At 36.4% G+C, this 25966-nt stretch overlaps 1 protein-coding gene and 1 long non-coding RNA gene across 5 annotated transcripts in view; one reads left to right on the forward strand and one right to left on the reverse strand.

Moving 5' to 3' along the window:
* LOC127836829 (uncharacterized) overlaps positions 1 to 22063 on the forward strand; it is a 66442-nt gene extending 44379 nt beyond the window's left edge. Inside the window, exons 4-5 of the long non-coding RNA XR_008028942.1 lie at positions 21474 to 21550; positions 21628 to 22063. This is a non-coding gene — a long non-coding RNA (uncharacterized LOC127836829). The remainder of the gene's footprint in view (positions 1 to 21473; positions 21551 to 21627) is intronic.
* LOC127836826 (uncharacterized) overlaps positions 1 to 25966 on the reverse strand; it is a 195695-nt gene that overhangs the window by 71290 nt on the left and 98439 nt on the right. The gene's annotated exons all lie outside the window — the stretch shown is intronic.

The raw sequence follows: 25966 nt of genomic DNA on the forward strand, positions 1-25966 counted from the left end.
TGTATTTTCAAAAATGATACAAACTTATATGAATTAGTGTGGGTAAAAAGTACTGTTTAGTGATCCAGCAATGAGACAATTCTTAACATGTATTTACAGTACCTCCTTCACAATGTCACATGACTGATGTAACCTAAGTGCTTAGAAACTTGCAAGTATGCTTAAGTTTATAAAACATTTATTATATAATAAGATGTATTTTATTATAGAAAAAAATAGGCAAATACATGACAGTTATCAATGGAAGAACATAAATTATGTGAAAATATGTATTTTACAATAGACATAAAGACAGCAAATACTTGACAATAAACAATGAAAGATCATAAATTATATGTATAATTTAACTATGTATAATGTACACAAAGTCTGCAGCCACATAACAACATACCAAGGCAGTAGAATGTGAACGCTTCATTGAACATCAGACACAAACAAACAAAAAATATTTTTTAAATTAGTAGCACCTTTATGGCATAGTGTTAAGTAAATTATTTAATTGAATGTACAAATATGAAACCATTCTGGCTTTAGGCCTTCAATTGAGGAACAACTTGTAAACAATGCATACAAAAGTCTTGTATGTTAATCATTATTTTCATTGCATTAGAAGAAAAAAAATGTTTCTAATAACCAGCCCTACCCTTACATTTTATGCTTGACCCAATTTTTTATAATACCAGGTTTGTCTTATTAAATTGGGAATCTTAAAAAAGTTAACAATAATTTCTCTAAATTGTTGAGATACAAGTTCCACTGAACCCAATAAACATGTTCCCGTCATTTTAACATTGACACGCACACTATATACAGTTCTTGTTTGCATCCCCAAGTTCGATTCTTGCCTAAAGTCCAATTAGTTCTAGTGAAAGTCAGTTGATGCATTCTATATTTCCATGAGCCAAACTCTAGGAAAACAAGGCTTAGTGCATGTGTGTTTAGTGTCCTTATGGATTAGCCTATGCAGTCTGCACAGGCTAATCAGGGACCACACTTACTGTTTTTATGGCAGTTTTTGTTTACGTAAAATCTCTTCTTCACAAAAATCCAGTTAGGCAGAAAGTGTTGTCCCTCATTAACCTGTGCTGACTTCACAGGCTAATCAGGGACAACACTTTACCCACATTCATTAAGCCCGGTTTTCCCAGAACATATTGGCTCAGGTGTTTCATTATCTCGGACTTCCAGGCATCTGTCTCTGCAAGTTGTACTTTGCCCTCGTCACCACATCCAGAGTGCTTTCCACTAAAAATTACAACAAACATATATATAAGCTTCATATGATGCTCATTAGTACAAACTTGAGTTGATCTGTGGAAAGCTGTACAAAACTGCTAATGTCTTTGTTTGTTTCAATAATGTATAGCATGATTTTAGGTTTTGAATAAAATATAGCTTATCCAAGGAACTAGTTTGGAATAAAAAATATAATTCAAGGTAATTTACTCTTCATTACATTTTGTTATTAATTTCATTAAAATAATTTTAATATATTTATTAATATTACTGCTTTATTTTTCAAAAACTTGGCCATTTACAATATTAGCCCTTTTTTCTGCTTAGTAGCAAAGTGAAAATGGCTTTACGCAACCAGCAAAAAATCAGAACAGCCTGCGAGTAACTGGCAGCCTGATCAGATTTTAAGTTTTTAGGTTCTCATCAGTATCTTAGGATTAAAATAAAAGCTTAAAAACGTGGATCTAATAAGAAAGGTCTTTATTTAATTTGATTTTCTAAGACACTACAAATACATCAAAGTGCATATCTCATTTGTAAAGGCTTAACCCTTTACCACTTAAATACCTATTGTGACGCATTTGTAGTTCCTTAAAAAGTCAAATTTAATCAAAGACCATTAAACTTTTAACGGCTTAATTTCCAACCCTTAGATACTGATGAGCAGCAAACAGCATAGAACCTGAACAGACTGCAAGTTACTCGCAGGCTGTTCTGGTTTTATGCTGGTTGCAAAAGCCATTTTCACTTTGTTTCTTATGGGGTAAAGAGTTCACTCACATGATCTGCAGATTTGGTCCTCCTGTCCGGCATTCGACTCGTACTTCTTCCTCAGCATTCCAAGCTCATTTTTCAGGTAGGCCACCTGTAAATAAAATGAAATTAGTGGTGCTGTGGGAATTTGGGGCTTAATGCATGTGCATAAAGTGTTGTCCCAGATTAGCCTGTGCAGTTGGCACAGGATAACCACGGATGACACTTTCCACCTAAACTGATTTAAGAAAAGATATCCTTTAAACCGAAAATATAAATTACATGCAGAAAGTTTCATCCCTGATTAGCCTGTGCAGTCTGCAGAGGCTAATATAGACACTACGCAAATGCATTAAGCCCCGTTTTCCTATGGAAAATGGGGTTTTATGCATGTGCATAAAGTGTCATTCCAGATAAGCCTGTACAGTCCCTGCACAGAGATGACACTTTTCCGCCTTAACTAGATTTCCACTTTGAAGAGACTGCCTTTAAACGAAAAATACAATAAAGCACAGGCTAATCTGGGACAAAGCTTTATGCACATGCATAGAGCTCGGAACTTCCTAGAGTGAGGCTCAAATTCAAAATTGCCAGTACCTGATCCAATAACTTCTGGTTGACAAATTCACCGTGCTGGTTTGGGGCTGGCAGTTCGCTGGTCCAGAAGAACCCAATGGCTGTCTGTTGAGAGTCCACGCAGATGTTGAGATTCTGCATCGCAAACGCCAGCTCTTTCAGTACAGAGTACTCGAGACTCTAAAATAGAGTTAGACTTCTGATTTACCACACTTTACCATGTATTATGTGCAGTTTTTAACCACCTAAATTTCAATCTGACAGTTGGTTCGTGTTACACAACCATACAATGCTATTTTGAGTGCTAATTTGCAAAAAATTCATTGTGCTATCCAAAATATCTTTAATAGATGCTATGTTTTCATAAGAAATTCAGTAAGAATTATATATGATTGCTTGTCATAAATGGTTGCATGTTATACATGGTTGCATGTTATACGTGGTTGCATGTTATACATGGTTGTATGTTATACATAGTTGCACGTCATACATGGTTTCATGTTATTCATGTTTGTATGTTATACATGGTTGCATGTTATACATGGTTGTATGTTATACATGGTTGCATGTTATACATGGTTGAATGTTATACATGGTGGCATGTTATACATGATTGCACATTATATATGATTGCATGTTATACATGGCTGCCTGTTATACATTGCTGTATGTTATAGATGGTTGTGTGTTATACATGGTTGTATGTTATACATGGCTGTATGTTATACATGGTTGTGTGTTATACATTGTTGTATGTTATACATGACTGTATGTTATACATAGTTGTGTGTTATACATGGTTGTATGTTATACATGACTGTATGTTATACATGGTTGTGTGTTATACATGGTTGTATGTTATACATGGCTGTATGTTATACATGGTTGCGCGTTTTACATGGCTGCGCATAAAACATTGCAAAGTACGTTATCATTGCATATTCAGAGCTCTTGGCCACAGCTACAAAGCCAACATGTTAGTTTCTAACTCTGTAATTAACCCTTTACCACTTAGATACATATTTTGAAGCATTTGTAGTCCCTTAGAAAGTTAAATTTAATTATAGACATTTATTAATAAATTGAAGTTTTAAAGGCTATACTTCCAAAACTTAGATACTGATGAGCAGCAAACAGCATGAAACCTGAACAGACTGCGAGTTACTCACAGGCTGTTTTGGTTTTATTCTGTTTTCACATAGCCATTTTCACTGTGGTTCTTAGTTGGGAAGGGTTTAAACATGAATGATTCAAGATGTTATCCAATTATAATTGTATCCATTTTTTTTTTATTAAATACAGATTAATTTGCTTTCCATGAAAATGTGAAACACAAACAAGTTAAGCTTTTTGTTTTCTAAGCCTTGCTAAATTAACTTATCTGTTTTCAACAATATGCGATTGCTTTATGCTTTCAAGAAGGGAAATTAAAACAAACCCACATCCCCTGGCTCTAGAATACATAAATACATGCATTTTATAATACTATAGTTCTAGCCTTATTATCATATAAACATACAAGCGTGTGCAGAAAATAGCACATATTTGTACACTGCTATTTCAATAATTATTTATTGCAATTGATTGTTATTCAGAACTTTTTTTCATTCCAAAGTTTTCCCCATCTTTAATTAATTTACAAAACAGTCACAATCTTTATTTGAAGTTCCTAATTCCAAATCATCTCCATTTCATACTTAAATGTTGGTTTCAAAAACTTTTATCAGTGTTTTATTTTCGAAGTCTCACCTTGGCAATAACATGTATAGCCCAGCAATATTTTAGCACCTTCCCCATTGTTTCTGGCTTACCAAGTCATGGCTGAATGAACCCTCATTGTTTCTGGCTTACCAAGTCATGGCTGAATGACCCACCCATTGTTTTTGGCTTACCAAGTCATGGCTGAATGACCCATGGCTTAATAGTCAGCATTTTAGTCCATAATTCGCCCCATCAGAGCAAAAAGGTACCATGTGCTATTAAAATTAGAAGGCACGTGGTAACTTTTTGCACCAATTGAGCGATATGATTTAGTGACTTTCAAAGCGGGAATTGCATTTATATCTGTTGAATTTGAAATTATTTAACAAATACTGAGTACTTAATTGAATTTTACAATCTACATTTGTATTTACAAACCGTCCTATCCATAAGCACATTAAAATTTACTTGCAGTGTAATATAATACTTAAAGATATACGAGTACCATACAGAACATCGTTATTTCCAAATTCCCAATGTCACATATATTAGGGCCCATACTACTTTGAAATAACGATGTTCAATAGTATAAACACACTTTTATGTTACATCAATCTTGGAATCAACAAGGCATTGCAAGCAGTTTTATCTGTTGTATTTATTACTTTTGACAAATAATATGTAAAATTGACATTAGCATATATAAATATATTAAACATTTACTTTATTTTAAAATGGTTTGTTTGATTATATATTTTATTAAATCCTAAAAGTCCATCCATGCATGAACACAGTTTAAAAATACAGCAAAAATGAAAAAATAAAATCCCAGTGAATAAGTCAATGGAAAGTGCTTAGTATACTAAATGTATGGAGGGAATACATCAAAATTACATCCAGAAAATGAAACAAACAGTTTTTGATGAGAAAATCAAGAACATTTTATCTATTTTAAGTTTGACGATATATTCCAAATTCACATGGCACAGTGTTGTATACTTAATACATAAGCATGCCAGTAACTGAGATTTCATGCATCAAGAGATGTTTTCAAAGACATTTATGCTCTCAGAATTGTAGCAAAGTTGTCCATTATGACCTTGACATTATAAGACCTCTTGATTTCAAAATCACTAGGGGTCATCCTTAGTTCAGACCAACCAGCATACTTATTAATATGACCCTCTATAATTATGTTCTCTATAGATTGTGCAGAAACAATTAAACTTCATGAAACAGGTCCATATGATCTCAACATTTGACCTGATGACCTAAATGCAAAGGAGTCCTAATATTCATGCAATTTGCATAATTGCAGGTCATAGCATTATTAAGTTATTGTAAGGAAACACATTTCCTTTTTTTGAAGCCATTGTGACCTTTTTCTTTGACCTTTTGACCTCAAAATCAATAGGAGTCATTATTTCCTAACAACTAACCAGCATACCAATTTACATGATAGGGGGTCATTTTTTTTCTAGATATCATGAAGAAACCGATTTCTTCTTAAAAGCTCATGTGACCTTTTCCTTTATACCTGGAAATCTAAATACATCCTCTTTCCTCCCATGTAACTACTATACCAATTTATATGATCCCAGGCCAAAGCATTATAAAACAAGTGGGTCATGGGCCCTAAGGCGTTCACCTGAGAATTTTGTTTGTTTTTATCAAATAAAATTTGAATTCATAACAAACATTAAACAAAATAATTAATAAATGTTACTTCAGAAATATTGCAATACAGAAATTAAAATTTGGCATCATGCTGCATGTACCTTAAGAGACATTGAACAGTTGACAGTACAGATATGGCATTCATAAACATGAGAAACAACCATGCCCAACCGGTTCAATATGATAGATACTTAAGAGACATTGAACAGTTGACAGTACAGATATGGCATTCATAAACATGAGAAACAACCATGCCCAACCGGTTCAAGATGATAGATACTTAAGAGACATTGAACAGTTGACAGTACAGATATGGCATTCATAAACATGAGAAACAACCATGCCCAACCGGTTCAAGATGATAGATACTTAAGTCATATCACCATGTGCATTAAACATATGGTAATGCAACATGTTGCATGGATACTATCCCTTTACCACTAAGATAGCTATTTTGATACATTTGTAGTCCCTCAGAAAGTTAGATTTATTTAAAGACCTTATTTACAAGATTCAAATTTTAAAGGCTTCATTTCCAACTCTAATTCTGCCTCAGTTTAAAAAGCTGACCATTGAGCTGAGCTTTTACTTCCTTTCATTTACTATTTGTAACATTAAAACTAACCAGCAAATTTGTTGAATTGATATCCCCTGCAAAATATGCTTCTTGACACAAAAGTGTTCTGGATGGAAGAACGGATAGACAACGCCAAAAAAAGCATTTTTTCAAGATACAAAGGACCATAACTATGTTATTAACAAATGGTGTACAATGCCATTTGGCGTGCATCATCCTCTTATCCATATATATACTCATACCAAGTTTCAATAAAATCCGCCAAAGAACTTCCAAGATATGGCTCCGGACACAAAAGTGCCGGACGGACGGAAAGACAGACGAACGGACGGACAACCCCAAAACAATATCCCTCCGCCTACGGCGGGGGATAATAATTAGCGGATGAACTGTAATGACAAGTTGTGGAAACAGTTTTTTGCAGATCAAACAAATATGCATACCCATTTCAATATCAAACAAGAAACCGTCGGAGATGGGTGATGCTCCCCAAAGTTTTTTTTTGTCACTATATTGATGCCATCATCCAAACATGCTTGTAATGTAAATAATTGGCTATGAATTAATTGGGTCAATATACCAACATGCAGGTTAGAGGCTATATAATTATATCCATCATGCAAGCCAGTGTCTTTTTCTGGAAATGTCTATTCTAGAGCGGTCTATTTTTGTTGTAGATCCCACAGGATTCCGAATCAGAAGATATTATCACTCCATATCCTTAAAAGCGGCTGAATTCCGCTTCGCGTGTTTTTGACAGAAACACTGGAAATCAAAGGGATGTAACTCTCTGATAGGCAGTTGAATAAAATTTAAAGAGTTTTCATTTAAACTTATGCTTGGGAAATCAATACAATTAACAATTTCTATTGAAAATGAAGGGATGAATATTTATGGCAGAAAAATAGCAGACAATTTTGTATTGGATGTCGAAGAAGGTGATCAGATATGTTAATTTTATATTATTTTTCAATGATACAGAAAAATCATGTTATAACAAAAATCATATTTTCATTTTTTTAGTCAAGCCAGTGCAATACTATGGAAAGGGCTGTTATGTTATGTTAGTATTTTACTGACCTGATGGTGTGTAAAAATGTTAAAATTAAATTAATTTAAATAAAAAGTAAAACGTATACAAATGGTATTTGATAAGTGCCTGAGTTTCGGAAAAATCCTGCCTATTTTTCAAAGTGAGAGGGGAATTTCCCTCCTACTTTCGCATTTCTAGAAAAGACACTGTTCCTGGCATTGTTAGATAATTAACATGGCAGTGCAGGTTACCTTGATCATCTGTCATGAAGTGAAAACATCAAAAGAAATGAGTGAAATTTAAACATAAATCGATTATCATCTGTGATAAAAGTGAAAACATGAACAGAAATGAGTGAAATATGAACATATATGAGCCTCTTTCTGCGAAAACAGGGTTTAATGAATGTGAATAAAGTGTTGTTTCAGATTAGCCTGTGCAGTCTGCACAGGCTAATCAGGGACGACACTTTCCGTTTGTATGGTATTTTCTGTTTAAAGGAAGTCTCTTCTTAGCGGCAATCCAGTTTAGGTGGAATGTGTCCTCCATGATAAGCCTGTGCAGACAACACAGGCTAATCTGGGACGACACTTTACGCATATGCATTTAACCCCTGTTTTCACAGAGCACAGCCTATACATAGGTTGAGGCCCACATTACTAGGACATAATTAAACACATCTATAATAATACTTTCCTTTGTACCCAGTATTTCTTAGAAACGTTTACTGCATAAAGAGTCAAGTTATTTCGCCCATGGAAAAATCAATATGTAATTTACATTTACATTTACAGTGTCAACAAAAACACTGATTGAACTATTTACTGTGGACTTGGACTATAAGAACCACTCAACGATGAGTGTTGCTCTGTGAAAAGGGGGCTTAATGCATGTGTGGTAAGTGTCATCCCGCTTTCGACCACATTTTCTTCCTTAGCTGGATTGAAGCTAAGTATAGACTTTACTTAAACAGAAAATACCATAAAAGCGGAAATTGTCGTCCTTGATTTGCCTGTGTGGATTGCACAGGCTTATCTGGGACAACACTTAAGGCACATGAATTTAGCCCAGTTTTACCAGAACAAAGCTCAAAAACATTTTTCTGTAGACTTGTGCTATTACTCTTTAACACTCTAATACGCACTTTGACGCTTTTATAGTCTGTTAGAAAAAAAACTTAAAAAAAACTTTCTAACTAGATTCCAGTTTTAAAGGCTTGTTTTACAAGCCCTAAGGTATTGATGAGCAGCAACAAGCATATAACCTAAACAGGCTGCAAGATACTAGCAGGCTGTTCTAGTATTATGCTGGTTGCAAATAGTCTTTATATAACCTAAACAGGCTGCAAGATACTCGCAGGCTGTTCTAGTATTATGCTGGTTGCAAATAGTCTTTTTCACTTTGCTTCTGGGCAGGAAAGGGTTAAAAAACACCAAACACAAACAACTCACCTCTGTGGCAGGGCCAGTGGTGAACACTTTGAGTCGCTCGTTGATTCGCGTGCTCGCACCACGCAGTATCACGCTGCACTCGTTGGTTTCCTTATGGAGCTTTTCGAAAGTGTCTATCATTCCTATTGCAAACAGCGACCTTTGGTCGGAGTCTATCCTAACCTGTGTGAGGCCTGAAAAGATGATAATTATCTACAGGTTTTTTTTCAATATGACATTTGTTTTCCTTTCATTAATTTTTTAAATCTGTTTAGTTTCATGCTCTTTTTTTAAAATGAAAAATGTGATTTTTTTTCCTTTCTTGATTCATTTTTTTTCTCAATCTTTTATTTCCAGTTCTTTATGATTATTTACAGGTGAATATGACTTGAGAATTTTAAGAGGACTTTTTTTACATGTTATTTTTAAAATGACGTAAAAAGTTTTTTCTTATTGTTGTTTTTTAAAATATGTTTTGTATAACTGCCCCGGATTTGAACAAAAAAATACACTGCAATGTCTTCTCGAATAATTTCAGATAACATATAAATTTCAAAGGTAATCGTACCTGACAAATACTCTGGCTTGTCGTTCACATTATAGATCAGACATCTGTCACTGATTCCCTGCCTGTAGATTGGTCCAGGCACGCTGAAAAACTCCTGGTAACCAGCCTCACCCAACTTCCTGTTTTCATCTGATTTTTTCTTCTTCAAAGGGAGAGAACCACTACCAGACTCATTCAAGGATGGAGTGATGTCCCTTAGTGGTAGAGTGTTTGACCAGTCATCTGGTGTTTGCACATTTCTCCTCTGAGGCCAGGTCAGGTTGCCTTCAAAACCTTGGTCGAAATCTGAGACAAACGGATAGAAAATGATATGAAAGTGTTGCCAGCAAAACCTTGGACGAAATCTGAGAGACAGAAAATGATAGTAAGTAAAGTGTTGCCATTAAAACCTTACAAAAAACCTGAGACAAACACATAGATTCTTTGTGGTCAGGATAAAGTGGCTTAGAAGAAAAGGAATAGAAAAAAACAACATCAAAGGTGTAGCAAAAAAGTGTCTTTAATAATTTAAAAACCTTATTTTATATACCTGAACATAAATTATATAGATTTCTATTTACGCATGCTTACCTCTATATTAAATAATATTCTAACATGTGTAATTACACATAAAAATGTTTTTACCTTGAGAATTATCCTGCTCACTGAGTGAAGATGCCGATTCCGATCTCCCTGAGAGCACTGTTGTAAATGATAAAACATAATTTACAAGAAAAATCTTCACTCTTTCTTCTCAATTAAGCTTTTTCAAAGTTTGTTTCTATACATCAACTACATTTTTTTCATGTTCCTTATCAAAACAATATTAACGTCAATTTTTTTAATATTTATTATTCAATACACAGAAAATCTGACACTTCATCTTTAATCAGTTTTTTGACGCATGTGTGTATGCATGTATGTGCGTTAAATGTCCTCCAAGATTAGCATGTACCATCCACACAGGCTTATAAGAAACAACACTTTCTGCCTTAACTGGAATTCCCTGTATAAGAAACTTCCTTTAAACAAACAATTCCATAAAAGGGGAAAATGTCGTCCCAGATTAGCCTGTGTGGGATGCACAGGCTTATATGGGACAACACTTTTCGCACATGCATTATGCGCAGTTTTCCCATAATGCAACTAATATGCCTCCTTTAGAGACAAAGCTCAATGAGTAATGCACATACATTGGTCCCAGTCCTTCAATACTGCCTTGACATCTGAAGAGATCTTCTGGTTCTCTTCTATCATCGGTGGCAGACGTTGGTTGACTGACCGTAGCAGCCGAAGGACATCCTCCCTAGAACCTTCAGAGCCGTTGTTCTGTTGCTCTGTGAATCAGATGAAAGGTACACAGTGGGTTTTTTTTCATAAAAAAATGGGGTCCGATGTAAGGCCACTTTCCAATGGAAAACAAAGCATATATATTTTCCCCAAATGGTACCTAAAAATTCCAAATTGAAGGTTTCATTATTTTTTTAATCTCAACATTTTGTTCATCTCTCATCCAGCTATTAATATTGAATCTTTGTAAATATACTATTGAAAATACTTCAATTCTCAATTTTGAAGCTTTTTAAAGCAAAACAAACACAAATTTTCCAATTTAGTCAAAACGCGCAAATTTGTATTGCCCTCATCCCCATAATGATGAAAAAACACAAACACTAGTACATAGGTCAGGAATGAGTGAATTCCAACACATACACTAGTACATAGGTCAGGAATGAGTGGATTCCATCACATACACTAGTACATAGGTCAGGAATGAGTGGATTCCATCCCATACACTAGTACATAAGTCAGGAATGAGTGGATTCCATCACATACACTAGTACATAGGTCAGGGATGAGTGGATTCCATCACATACACTAGTACATAGGTCAGGAATGAGTGGATTCCATCACATACACTAGTACATAGCTCAGAAATGAGTGGATTCCATCACATACACTAGTACATAGGTCAGGAATGAGTGGATTCCATCACATACACTAGTACATAGCTGAGGAATATGTGGATTCCAACACATACACTAGTACATAGGTCAGGAATGAGTGGATTCCAACACATACACTAGTACATAGCTGAGGAATGAGTGGATTCCAATACATACACTAGTACATAGCTGAGGAATGAGTGGATTCCAATACATACACTAGTACATAGCTGAGGAATGAGTGGATTCCAATACATACACTAGTACATAGGTCAGGAATGAGTGGATTCCAACACATACACTAGTACATAGCTGAGGAATGAGTGGATTCCAACACATACACTAGTACATAGCTGAGGAATGAGTGGATTCCATCACATACACTAGTACATAGGTCAGGAATGAGTGGATTCCATCACATACACTAGTACATAGCTCAGAAATGAGTGGATTCCATCACATACACTAGTACATAGGTCAGGAATGAGTGGATTCCATCACATACACTAGTACATAGGTCAGGAATGAGTGGATTCCAACACATACACTAGTACATAGCTGAGGAATGAGTGGATTCCAACACATACACTAGTACATAGCTGAGGAATGAGTGGATTCCAACACATACACTAGTACATAGCTGAGGAATGAGTGGATTCCATCACATACACTAGTACATAGGTCAGGAATGAGTGGATTCCAACACATACACTAGTACATAGGTCAGGAATGAGTGGATTCCATCACATACACTAGTACATAGCTGAGGAATGAGTGGATTCCAACACATACACTAGTACATAGGTCAGGAATGAGTGGATTCCATCACATACACTAGTACATAGCTCAGGAATGAGTGGATTCCATCACATACACTAGTACACAGCTGAGGAATGAGTGGATTCCAACACATACACTAGTACATAGGTCAGGAATGAGTGGATTCCATCACATACACTAGTACATAGCTGAGGAATGAGTGGATTCCATCACATACACTAGTACATAGGTCAGGAATGAGTGGATTCCATCACATACACTAGTACATAGCTGAGGAATGAGTGGATTCCAACACATACACTAGTACATAGGTCAGGAATGAGTGGATTCCATCACATACACTAGTACATAGCTGAGGAATGAGTGGATTCCAACACATACACTAGTACATAGCTGAGGAATGAGTGGATTCCAACACATACACTAGTACATAGGTCAGGAATGAGTGGATTCCATCACATACACTAGTACATAGCTGAGGAATGAGTGGATTCCAACACATACACTAGTACATAGGTCAGGAATGAGTGGATTCCATCACATACACTAGTACATAGCTCAGAAATGAGTGGATTCCATCACATACACTAGTACATAGGTCAGGAATGAGTGGATTCCATCACATACACTAGTACATAGGTCAGGAATGAGTGGATTCCAACACATACACTAGTACATAGCTGAGGAATGAGTGGATTCCATCACATACACTAGTACATAGGTCAGGAATGAGTGGATTCCATCACATACACTAGTACATAGGTCAGGAATGAGTGGATTCCAACACATACACTAGTACATAGCTGAGGAATGAGTGGATTCCATCACATACACTAGTACATAGGTCAGGAATGAGTGGATTCCAACACATACACTAGTACATAGCTGAGGAATGAGTGGATTCCAACACATACACTAGTACATAGGTCAGGAATGAGTGGATTCCATCCCATACACTAGTACATAAGTCAGGAATGAGTGGATTCCATCACATACACTAGTACATAGGTCAGGAATGAGTGGATTCCATCACATACACTAGTACATAAGTCAGGAATGAGTGGATTCCATCACATACACTAGTACATAAGTCAGGAATGAGTGGATTCCATCACATACACTAGTACATAGGTCAGGAATGAGTGGATTCCATCACATACACTAGTACATAGCTGAGGAATGAGTGGATTCCATCACATACACTAGTACATAGCTCAGGAATGAGTGGATTCCATCACATACACTAGTACATAGGTCAGGAATGAGTGGATTCCATCCCATACACTAGTACATAGCTCAGAAATGAGTGGATTCCATCCCATACACTAGTACATAGGTCAGGAATGAGTGGATTCCATCACATACACTAGTACATAGCTCAGGAATGAGTGGATTCCATCACATACACTAGTACATAGGTCAGGGATGAGTGGATTCCATCACATACACTAGTACATAGGTCAGGAATGAGTGGATTCCATCACATACACTAGTACATAGCTCAGGAATGAGTGGATTCCAACACATACACTAGTACATAGGTCAGGAATGAGTGGATTCCATCACGCAAACAAATATGTTTCACACACAAAATAATTACCAATATTTTTAATCTACCGTAAGGTTTGACTTAATATTCACAAGCTCTTTAAAGAGAAAACAAACAAGAGCAAATGAAGTAATCCAATTTAATTCTATGTTTTGTGTCCCCATGATTTTTTAAAATATACTGACCATATGATTTTTCCTAAAATACTGATTAAATACTAAACTAAGTTGATTAACGTTTTTGTGCACAAAGTCCCTAGGAATGTGTGAAATAAAACATTATATGAGAACATTTTAACCAAGCTACTTTTTAGAACTGAAAGATTAAATTGTAGAAAAATAACCAGAATATGTAATATGCGCATAAATATAGTTTCCTAGGAGTGCAAGAATAAATTGTACAAACAAGGGCTGTTTGTAAAACATGTATGCCCCCCATATGGGCTGTCAGTTGTAGTGGCAGCCATTGTGTGAATATTTTGTCACTGTGACCTTGACCTTTGACCTAGTGACCTGAAAATCTATAGGGGTCATCTGCCAGTCATGATCAATGTACCTATGAAGTTTCATGATCCTAGGCCTAATTATCCTTGAGTTATCATTAGGAAACCATTTTACTGTTTTGAGTCACTGTGACCTTGACCTTTGACCTAGTGACCTGAAAATTAATAGGGGTAATCTGCCAGACATGATCAATGTACCTATGAAGTTTCATGATCCTAGGCGTAAGCATGCTTGAGTTATCATCCGGGAACCATTTTACTATTTCTAGTCACTGTGACCTTGACCTTTGACCTAGTGACCTAAAAATCAATAGGGGTCATCTGCCAGTCATGATCAATGTACCTATGAAGTTTTATGATCCTAGGCGTAAGCATTCTTGAGTTATCATCCGGAAACCATTTTACTATTTCGAGTCACTGTGACCTTGACCTTTGACCTAGTGACCTGAAAATCAATAGGGGTCATCTGCCAGTCATGATCAATGTACCTATGAAGTTTCATGATCCTAGGCCTAAACATTCTTGAGTTATCATCCGAAAACCATTTTAGTGTTTCGAGTCACTGTGACCTTGACCTTTGACCCATTGACCTGAAAATCAATAGGGGTCATTGGCCAGTCATGATCAATGTACCTATGAAGTTTCATGATCCTAGGCCTAAGCGTTCTTGAGTTAATATCCGGAAACCACATGGTGAACGGACTGACCGACATGTGCAAAACAATATACCCCCTCTTCTTAGAAGGGGGGCATAATAACACATACCTTTGAGTGCAAGAAAACATTTTAAAAATAACACACAAATATAGTTCCCAAGGAGAGCAAAAATATGTTGTCCGCATAGCTATAGATCCCTAACAGTGCAAGAATACCAAGAATACATGGTACAAATAACACACCTTTTTCCCTAAATATGTTGTCCATATAGCTATAGATCCCTTACAGTGCAAGAATACATCGTACAAATAACACACCTTTTTCCCTCTGCAGCAGTGTGAGAATCTCCTGAATCTTCCTCTCACTTGATCTTTTCTCCTTCTTCAACCTACCACCAGAGAGGAGACATTGCAAAACTCGGGCTCTGCCACAATATTCACTTACAACATAGGTCTTTTCATGGAATTTTTTGGGGAAAAATGCAATTTCTGAAATGGGAATTTTTTTCTGGAAATTTCATGGGCAAACATAGAGAAGGATTAAATGACTGGCCTGCAGTCACTTCAATATACTACCACTTGATTGTGGGGGTAGAAAAAGGTCAAGAAATACAAACAATGGGGGCTCCCCCAGTGCCATGTTTCTTTTCCAATGGAGCACCCCTACAGAATAATTTATTCATAGATAGGTGCAAATAATTGATATATGTATTACAAAAACAAGAGATGTGTTAGTCAGAAACGCAATGCCCCTATTGCTCCACTTTGAAATAAAATATCAATATATCATTTGGCAGGTTTAGAAATTATCTCCCTTTTAAAGCTTATTACTTCCCTTGGATTGTATTTTTTGACTTTTGACCTTGAAGGATGACCTTGACCTTTCACCACTCAAAATGTGCAGCTTTATGAGATACACATGCATGCCAAATATCAAGTTGCTATCTTCAATATTCAAAAAGTTATGACCAAACTTTAATGAAGGGTAAAGTTTTAGAAAATAAAAATACAATGATATTTGACCTTTGACCTTGAAGAATGGCCCTGACTTTTCACCACTCAAAATGTGCAGCTCCATGAGATACACATGCATGCAAAATACCAAGGTTAAAGTTTTGGGACAGAATGACAGGCAGGCCAAAAACAATATACCCCCTTCTTCGAATAAGGGGGCATATAAATAAGTGTAGGGTTATTGTTCTTTTGAATTGCAAACGGCCTCATGGGTATTATTACACCCATGAAGTTTCATGTTGAAATCTTGCATAGTATCTGAGATAAAGCCCTGAGGCCGTATTCCAGTAGCTTCTTAAGTTTGCACTTAAGTTAAGAAATTTCTTAAGTTAAATTTGAAATGTAAAAAACAAAACATGAGACGCTTAGTATTTCTCTATAAGAAATTCCTTTAAGAGTTAAAGGAAGTTAACTTAATTTTCAATATATGAGAAAAAATACACAAAGTAAAGAAATTTAATAAGTTTATGAAGCTACCAGAATTTAACTTAATTGAAATCTTATGTTAAAAGAAAAAATGGCGGAGATAAGAAAAAATATTGCGCAATATTTCAACTTAAGTTATTTTTTAACTTAAGAAGCTACTGGAATACGGCCCCTGAAAACTTACATCAAATGAAAACAGCAAAGGGCAATACCTCTTATTTAAGAAAGTTTAGGGTAATGGTTCTTGTGCATGGCACTTCTTTGTAAGATTTCTAAACCCCATAAAGTTTCATGTTGAAATCTTGCGTTCTCATCATTGATATCTATCTTTACACCCATAAAGTTTCATGTTGATATCTTACATAGTTTCTGAGATAGAGTCCTGAAAAGTTTGTGACAGACGGACAGACTTAGAGACAATGCCATTTCTGTTTGCCCCCACCTTTGGATGCAGATATTTATGGTACTTACTTGCAGATGTAGTCGTAAAACATTTGGCAGTTTTTTAAGGCAGAATTTTTTTCATTCTCCACTTTTTCCCTGAAATACGTCACACCTTCACATTAATATGAGCTACACTCTGTGAACACGGGGTAAACATGCACAAATAAACTACGGGAATACTTTTATTTATAATCATGTTAACCTTTTCCCATTTAGATAAGTTTTTGACGCATCTGTAGTCCCTTAGAAAGTTACATTTAATTAAAAACCTTTCTTATAAGATTCAAGTTTTAAAGGCTTCATTTCAAACCCTTAAATACTGATGAGCAGCAAACAGCATAAAACCTGAACAGACTGCGAGCGACTCACAGGCTCTTCTGGTTTTAGGCTGTTTGCACATAGCCATTTTCACTTTGCTTCTGAGTGGGAAAGAGTTAATATTAGCTGCACTCTGTGAACACGGGGTAAACATGCACTTATAAACTACTGGAATATTTTTATTAACAATCATATTTAATATTGTTTTCTTTTTCCCAATTTTATGATTTATTGCACTATTTTTCCCAATCCAAAAGGCAAATGCTGTAAAATTTAAAGCACAAAAATTCACAATACCTGTAATTGATCTCTTCCTTTAGGACTTGCTTTGCCTGGTCGTACTTCGTCTTCAGCTGACTCATCTGAGACTCAGCGTTCTGTTTGTAAACCGAGACTCGCTCCTTCATAACTTGCAGCTCCTGTTAACAAGACCAACATGTATTGGCTATGCACTGTGAAAGGGGGTTTAATGTTAACAAGACCAACATGTACTGGCTATGCTCTGTGAAAGGGGGTTTAACGCATGTGCGTTTATATAGTGTTGATCCAGAATAGCCTTTGCAGTCAAATTGAATTGGGAAAAATGATGTTGAATTGGGAAAAATGATGTTGAATTGGAAAAATGATGTTGAATTGGGAAAAAATGATGTTGAATGGGGAAAAATGATGTTATTTTGACTTTCCAATCAAATGGAATTTGGAAAAATGATGTTGTTTTGAATTTGGAAAAATGATGTTGAATTGGGAAAAAATGAAGTTGAATTTGGAAAAATGATGTTGAAATGGGAAAAATGATGTTGTTTTGACTAAAATTGGTAAATAAGTGTGTGCGTGTTTCTTTGTTGTTGCTAAAGCTAATTGAAAATTTATAGAGCTGAACAACACTGTAACAATAGTGTGGGAGGAGTTAAACAATTGAAATATCAGAACTGTATAATACCTGCTCCCGTTTTGTAAGTGCGTCATTTGCGGCCTTCAAGTCGGCCGCCAACTTGCTCGCCCTTGACTTCTCATCATTCAATGCGCTATGGTTCTTGTCCTCATTTTCTCGTTGAAGGTCAAGGTCACTTTCCAGCTGAGCCACTCTCGCCTGCAGTGATTTATTATGCGTTTTTATTTTACAACCCAAGCAATTTGATTGGGAAAAATTAACACAGTTAATTATGAAATCCGGAAAAATACAATACAATATTATGATAATACATAACAGCATTTTGATTGTTTATAAGTGCATGTCTTATTCATTTTAATATTTATACTTTAAGGCACTTCTGAATTCTATATAATTGATGAATAAAAAAATCAGTAAACAAATTATCGAGTTTATCAGAAAAGATGTTTGTTTGTTGTTTTTTTTTGGGGGGGGGGGGCAATTTTTGTAAGATTTTGGGGAAAATTATTACTTTTTGCAGGAAACAGCCTTAAATTTTGGGCAAAAAATAAATCACTGACCTGCCACTGCATCTCCATTGACTTCTTCTGTGACAATACATCCTCTAGGTCTCTGACCTGCAAATGCAGAAAATACTCTGTCCTTTCAAGTCTTAAACCTTTACCACTCACAGGCTTAGTAAAAATGGCTGCATGCAATTGGCATAAAATAAAACAGCCTGCCAGTTACAAGTTTAACCCTTACAGTGCTGGAACCGAATTTTGAAGGCCTTTGCAAACAGTTTGGATCCTGATGAGACGCCACGTTTTGTGGCGTCTCATCAGTATCCAAACTGTTTGCTATTCTGATAGTATTCTTTGAAAAAAAAATCGAAGAAAATGCTAATTTAAAAACTTCAGCAGACAATATTTTAGCAGACGACAAATTTCCCAGCATGCAAAGGGTTAAAGGTTTTAAACTATACTGACCTTGTTCTGATGCCTGTACACCGCGTCCATATGGTTCTTGTTGTCTTCCACAAGTTGTTCGGAACGTTTCTTATATTGCTCAAGGGCGGACATCAGATTATGGCAGTTTGCTTTCAACTTCTCCACAATGTCTTTGGAGTTCGCCTGCTCCGTTTCAAGCGACTTCACCTGGCTTCGCAGTTTCACGTTAGTCGTTTTGATATCTGAGATTTCAGTTTTGAGCGTGTTTCTCTCTGATTCCAGGGCAGCCATCTTGGTTTTAAAGGTCGCGATATCTGTGCGATCCTGTGTGGAAGACATCTTGAACTCGTTCAGGGTCACTTGCAGTTGAGATACGATGGAATCTTTGTTTTTAAGCTGCATTGTCTGGGAAAAAAATAATCTTTGGGTTTATGGGATTGATAGACAAAAGCATGATACAGAAAAGAAATTTGACTGGTTGCTAAAACCTATTACAGCCTGTTAAGCTAACAATGTCACTTGCAGTTGAGACACAATGGAATCTTGGCTTTCAAGCTGTGTTGTCTAGGAAAACATAATGAAGCCATGTTCTGAGAAAATGGGGTTTAATGCATGTGCCTAAAGTATCCTTCAAGATTAGCCTGTACAGTCTGCACTGGCTATTCAAGGACAAGGCTTTCCGCCTAGACTGGATTTTTGTTTAGAACATACTTTAAAAAAAAGAAAAATTCTGTAAAAGTGGAAAATGTTGTCCCTGATTAGCCTGCGCTGGTTAATCTTGGATGACACTTAAGGCACATGCATTAAGCCCAATGTTGTCCCTGATTAGCCTGCGCTGGTTAATCTTGGATGACACTTAAGGCACATGCATTAAGCCCAATGTTGTCCCTGATTAGCCTGCGCTGGTTAATCTTGGATGACACTTAAGGCACATGCATTAAGCCCAATGTTGTCCCTGATTAGCCTGCGCTGGTTAATCTTGGATGACACTTAAGGCACATGCATTAAGCCCTATGTTGTCCCTGATTAGCCTGCGCTGGTTAATCTTGGATGACACTTAAGGCACATGCATTAAGCCCAATGTTGTCCCTGATTAGCCTGCGCTGGTTAATCTTGGATGACACTTAAGGCACATGCATTAGGCCCAATGTTGTCTCTGATTAGCCTGCGCTGGTTAATCTTAGATGACACTTAAGGCACATGCATTAAGCCCAATGTTGTCCCTGATTAGCCTGCGCTGGTTAATCTTGGATGACACTTAAGGCACATGCATTAAGCCCAATGTTGTCCCTGATTAGCCTGCGCTGGTTAATCTTGGATGACACTTAAGGCACATGCATTAAGCCCAATGTTGTCCCTGATTAGCCTGCGCTGGTTAATCTTGGATGACACTTTAGGCACATGCATTAAGCCCAATGTTGTCCCTGATTAGCCTGCGCTGGTTAATCTTGGATGACACTTAAGGCACATGCATTAAGCCCAATGTTGTCCCTGATTAGCCTGCGCTGGTTAATCTTGGATCACACTTAAGGCACATGCATTAAGCCCAATGTTGTCCCTGATTAGCCTGCGCTGGTTAATCTTGGATGACACTTAAGGCACATGCATTAAGCCCAATGTTGTCCCTGATTAGCCTGCGCTGGTTAATCTTGGATGACACTTAAGGCACATGCATTAAGCCCAATGTTGTCCCTGATTAGCCTGCGCTGGTTAATCTTGGATGACACTTAAGGCACATGCATTAAGCCCAATGTTGTCCCTGATTAGCCTGCGCTGGTTAATCTTGGATGACACTTAAGGCACATGCATTAAGCCCAATGTTGTCCCTGATTAGCCTGCGCTGGTTAATCTTGGATGACACTTAAGGCACATGCATTAAGCCCAGTTAACTCACAGGGAGGCTAAATTTTTTTTAATGGGAATAATTGACAATATCATAACAATAATTGTCTGAATTTATTTTTCCTTGACCATTTATTTATATTTTACCTTTTCCACAGTTTATTATTGGTCCCAATCAACAACTGCTTGTACTTCGACCAAAAACAAAATCAAAAGACTGGTCAGTGCTATTTATTTTTTATTGACCTTTTATTTATATTTTACTTTTTTCTCCAGTTTTTGTATTGGTCCCAATCATGACTGCCCGTACTTTGACCAAAACATTATTTACGAAATCCAATGAATGGTTGGTGCAGTTTATTTTTCCTTGACCTTTTATTCATATTTTACCTTTTCCTCCAGTTTTTTATTGGTCCCAATCAACAACTGCTCGTACTTTGAAAGCTGTCTGTCCTGGTCCTGTATGGAACTCACTAAAACATAAGAACACGTATTAGCCTTGCTGTGGGAAAACAGGGCTTAATGCATGTGCAAAAAGTGCCATTCCAGATTAGCCTGCGCCGACTGCTCAGGCTAATTAGAGACAACACTTCCTGCTTCTATGGCATTTACCTTCTTATTAACGACAATCATATTCATTGGAAGGTATTGTCCCTAATTAGCCTGTGAAGTCTGCACAGGCTTATCTGGGAAGACACATTAAGCATCATATTCATTGGAAGGTATTGTCCCTAATTAGCCTGTGAAGTCTGCACAGGCTCATCTGGGAAGACACATTAAGCATCATATTCATTGGAAGGTATTGTCCCTAATTAGCCTGTGAAGTCTGCACAGGCTTATCTGGGAAGACACATTAAGCATCATATTCATTGGAAGGTGCTGTCCCTAATTAGCCTATGAAGTCTGCACAGGCTTATCTGGGAAGACACATTAAGCACAAAGATTAAGCACACTTTGTCCAGAGCAAGTCTCGTTTTACACCTGATTTTTTATGCTATCATTAAAATATTTTAATCTTAATCCTTTAGCACTCAAGATGCACATTTTGACACGTTTGTAGTCCCTTAGCAAATCAAATTAAAATTAAGCACTTTCTTACTATATTCAAGTGTGTAAGGCGTCATTTCTAACCCTAACTTACTGATGAGTAGCAAACAGCATAAAACCTGAACAGACTGTTGGTTGAATATAGCCATTTTCACTCTGCTATGAGTGGGAAAGGGTTAAACAAATATAATGGAGATTTTTTAGCCTTTCTATTGGCTTAATCACACAATGTAAACAGTTTCCCAGTTTTATTATGTGAACGTAATTATTAAATTTCTTTGATATTCTGAAAGCATGTGATAAAAAAGATCGGACACTAATAGTAATTTTATTTAAATTTGTCAGAGACATTTGATAGTACGCTCACCAAAGATTCATACCCTTATACTTCATTTGTATTCCATAAGAATTATTCAATAATTTTGTACATTTTTCTAGACAATATATAAGCTGAGAACAAATTGTGGTCAAGTGCATACAAAACTAGGTAATTAAGAATAACTTTTTTTTTAAATGGACTCTAAATAAAATTGTGTTATTCTCACTGGAGCTTTAAAAGTAAAACACGAGTTGCTCTGATATTTGTTGGTTGCTAATAAATATAAAAACAAAAGATGTGTTTGTCAGAAACACAATGCCCCCTACTGCACCGCTTTGAAGCTATATATTTGACCTTTAACATTGAAGGATGACCTTGACCTTTCACCACTCCATGAGCAGCTCCATGAGATACACGCATTACAAATATGAAGTTGCTATCTTAAATATTGCAAAAGTTATGGCCAATGTTAAAGTTTGATGCAAACAAACAAACCAACAGACAAGGCAAAAACAATATGTCCCACAGTATAGACTGTAGGACATAAAAACTAGGTACTAAGAAATTAAAATTCCAATGAAAAATTCTCACCAGAGCTCTGATAGTAAAACATGAGTTGTTCTGCTATGTGTTGGTTCTCAATCAAGCTCTGCTCCAGTTGTTCTTGTAGTTGTTTCAAGATTTTCATCAGCTCCGTCTCAAGATCCTTGAACGACCTTGACCCCCGACCATGACCTTGACCCTCGCTGAAACTGCAATAAAAACAAAGAGATGCATTGCATGCTCACAGAAGCTGCAATAAAACCAAAACAACCAGCGTTTTTGAAAAAAAGGGCTTATTACATGTTCATAAAGTCGTCCTAGATGAGCCAGTGCAATCAACCAAGGATAAAAAAGGCGTTCACCTCTGACCAGGGCCCGTATGCATCGACTTCTTAGTGTCAATAAAGATTCCTCAGAGTTTGCATTGATAAAGACTATAAATGATGCTTCTTTCATTAACCCTTTACCACTTACATACGTATTTTCACGCATTTGTAGTCCCTTAGAAAGTTATATTTAACATGTTTCTTACTAAATTGAAGTTTTAAAGGCTTCATTTTCAACCCTTAGATACTGATGAGCAGCAAACAGCATAAAACCTAAACAGACAGCAAATTACTTGCAGGCTGTTCTGGTTTTATGCTGGTTGCGTAAGCCATTTTCAATATGCTTCTTATGGGAGAGAGGGTTAACACATTGTTCTCAACTAAGAATATTATAGTGGAAGGTGTAAACTGCAATGCTGGACTAAACTTTCAGGTAGTTTAAGTACATTTAAGTTTTCAGAAATTTATTTCTAGACAATGTCAAAGAATCCATTGGCAAATACAGGCGCAAGTTCCATATACAGTCTGTTAAGGTAAGAACTATTTATAAAGTAAATGCTGAAAGGAGAAAAAACATACCAATGTTTTTTCCCCACAAATGAATGTGCACTTTTTTGTGAAATTGTAAATAAAGCATGGTTATTTCCCCTAATTTTGAAAGTCATATAAAAGGGCAACTATAAGTTGGATAATGAACAGTAATGACTGTTGAATTACATTTATCATATACCGTAACAAATAAAATTGAATTAATCAACTGGATTCTTGCTAAAAAGAGACTTTCTGTAAACAAAAAATACAATTCAAGCAGAAAGTGTTGTCCCTGATTAGCCTGTACAGACTGCACAGGCTAATCAGGGGTAACACTTTACACATGCCATTGGGTGCCAAGTTTCCCTAGAGCATGGCGCATATTTCCTTTCATACCTGGTGAGGACCTTTTCCATTGTTTCATACCTGGTGAGGACCTTTTCCATTGTTTCATACCTGGTGAGGACCTTTTCCATTGTTTCATACCTGGTGAGGACCTTTCCATTGTTTCATACCTGGTGAGGACCTTTTCCATTGTTTCCAAGGTCCTCTTCATGTCCCGTTTGTTCTCCTGGTCACTGGTGATGTTCGTGCTGATGTCCTGTATACATTGGGCACTCGCGTCAGGGTTCAGTGTCTGGTCACCGACCCCTGGAACAAAGTTTGGTTCAACCCTTTAACACTTTGATATGTACTTAACCTTTCACCACTTTGATACGCATTTAACCCTTTACCACTTAGATATGTATTTGACCCTTTACCACGTAGATACGTTTTTAACCCTTTTCCACTTAGATACATACTTGACCCTTTACCACTTAGATATGTATTTAATCCTTAACCACTTAGATATGTATTTGACCCTTTACCACTTAGATATTTATTTAACCCTTTACGACTAAGATACGTATTTAACCCTTTACCACTTAAATATCTATTTAACCCTTAACTACTTAGATACCTTTTGAACCCTTTCCCACTCAGAAGCAAAGTTAAAATGAACCTATTGATATGCATTAACCCTTTACCACAAAGAAACTCACTTACACCCATCTGAAGTCCTTGAGAAAATCAAATTAATTGAAGTCCTTTCTTAATATATTCAAGTTTGAAAGGCTTCATTTCCAACTGTTAGATACTGATGAGCAGCAGACAGCATAAAACCTAAAGAGTTCTGGTTTTATGCTGGTTGCAAAAGCCGTTTTCACTTTGCTTCTTCATGGTTCAAACAGAAATCGCAAACCTAAATTCAAGCACTTTTCAAGGACTTTTTAAGGCCAAATTTTCATTTTCAAGGCCAAGAACAGTATGTTAGTTTCCTTTAAAAAAATATGCATTTTCAAACCAGATTAACACAGTAAATGTCATTTAATTGCTCAACCTCATTAAACTTATTCCATATTAACTCATACATGTTATTTAATTACATACAAATACATGTTTTAATATCCATCCTTAACTCAATGAGTCTCACATATGTATTTCCTTTTTAAAGTAATTACAAACAAACACATTGATTCTCAATTTCATGTTTTCTGTGTGGGTTTCCCCTTTCTTGTGGCTTTTCAAAGCGCTTTCCCCCATCCCCCGACATCAATGGTCTTCATACATTCTCGACAATGTGCTTTTCGAATGTCATTTGTTTTCTGTACCCAGGAATATTCAGTTAACCACCCTGGTTTGAAACGACACTTCCCCATCGCTGCGTTTTCACTCGCGAAAATTGATCACAACGAAGAACCTCTGACGTAGTACACATAATCTGTGATGTGTACACATAACATTTCGTACTCAATAGTGTACGAAGCTTATATTTCGTACTCAACTTTTTGCCTACAATGGATTTTTGTTTGGAAGTGACCTCCTTTTCACGAAAAATTCCCTTAAAGTAAAAGTTGTCCCGGATCAGCCAGTGCAAACTTCACAGGCTTTACTGGGGTGAAACTTTACGCACATACTTAAAGGCCAGTTTTCACATAACAAGACTCATTTTCATGTCCATGTAAGGATTGACTATATGTGTCTTGTTCTGAGAAAACTGGGCTTAATTCATGTGCGTAAAGTGTTGTCCAGATTAGCCTGTGCAGTCTGCATAGGCTAATCAGGGACGACACTTTCCGCTTTAATGGTATTTTAAGTTTCAAGGAAGTCCCTCCTTACCGAAAATCAAGTTTAGGCAGAAAGTGTCGTCCTTGATTAGCCTGTGCGGACTGCACAGGCTAATCTGGGACGACACTTTACGCACATGTATTATGCCCAGTTTTCTCAGAACAATACACATATGTAGTTTATGGTAGTTAGAGAAACCAACGCCTGAAACAAAGTTTGGTTAAACCCTTTCCTAATCAGAAACAAGTTGAAAATAGCTGTAT

This window comes from Dreissena polymorpha, chromosome 7, assembly GCF_020536995.1.
Source record: "Dreissena polymorpha isolate Duluth1 chromosome 7, UMN_Dpol_1.0, whole genome shotgun sequence".
Taxonomy (NCBI): Eukaryota; Metazoa; Mollusca; class Bivalvia; order Myida; family Dreissenidae; genus Dreissena; species Dreissena polymorpha.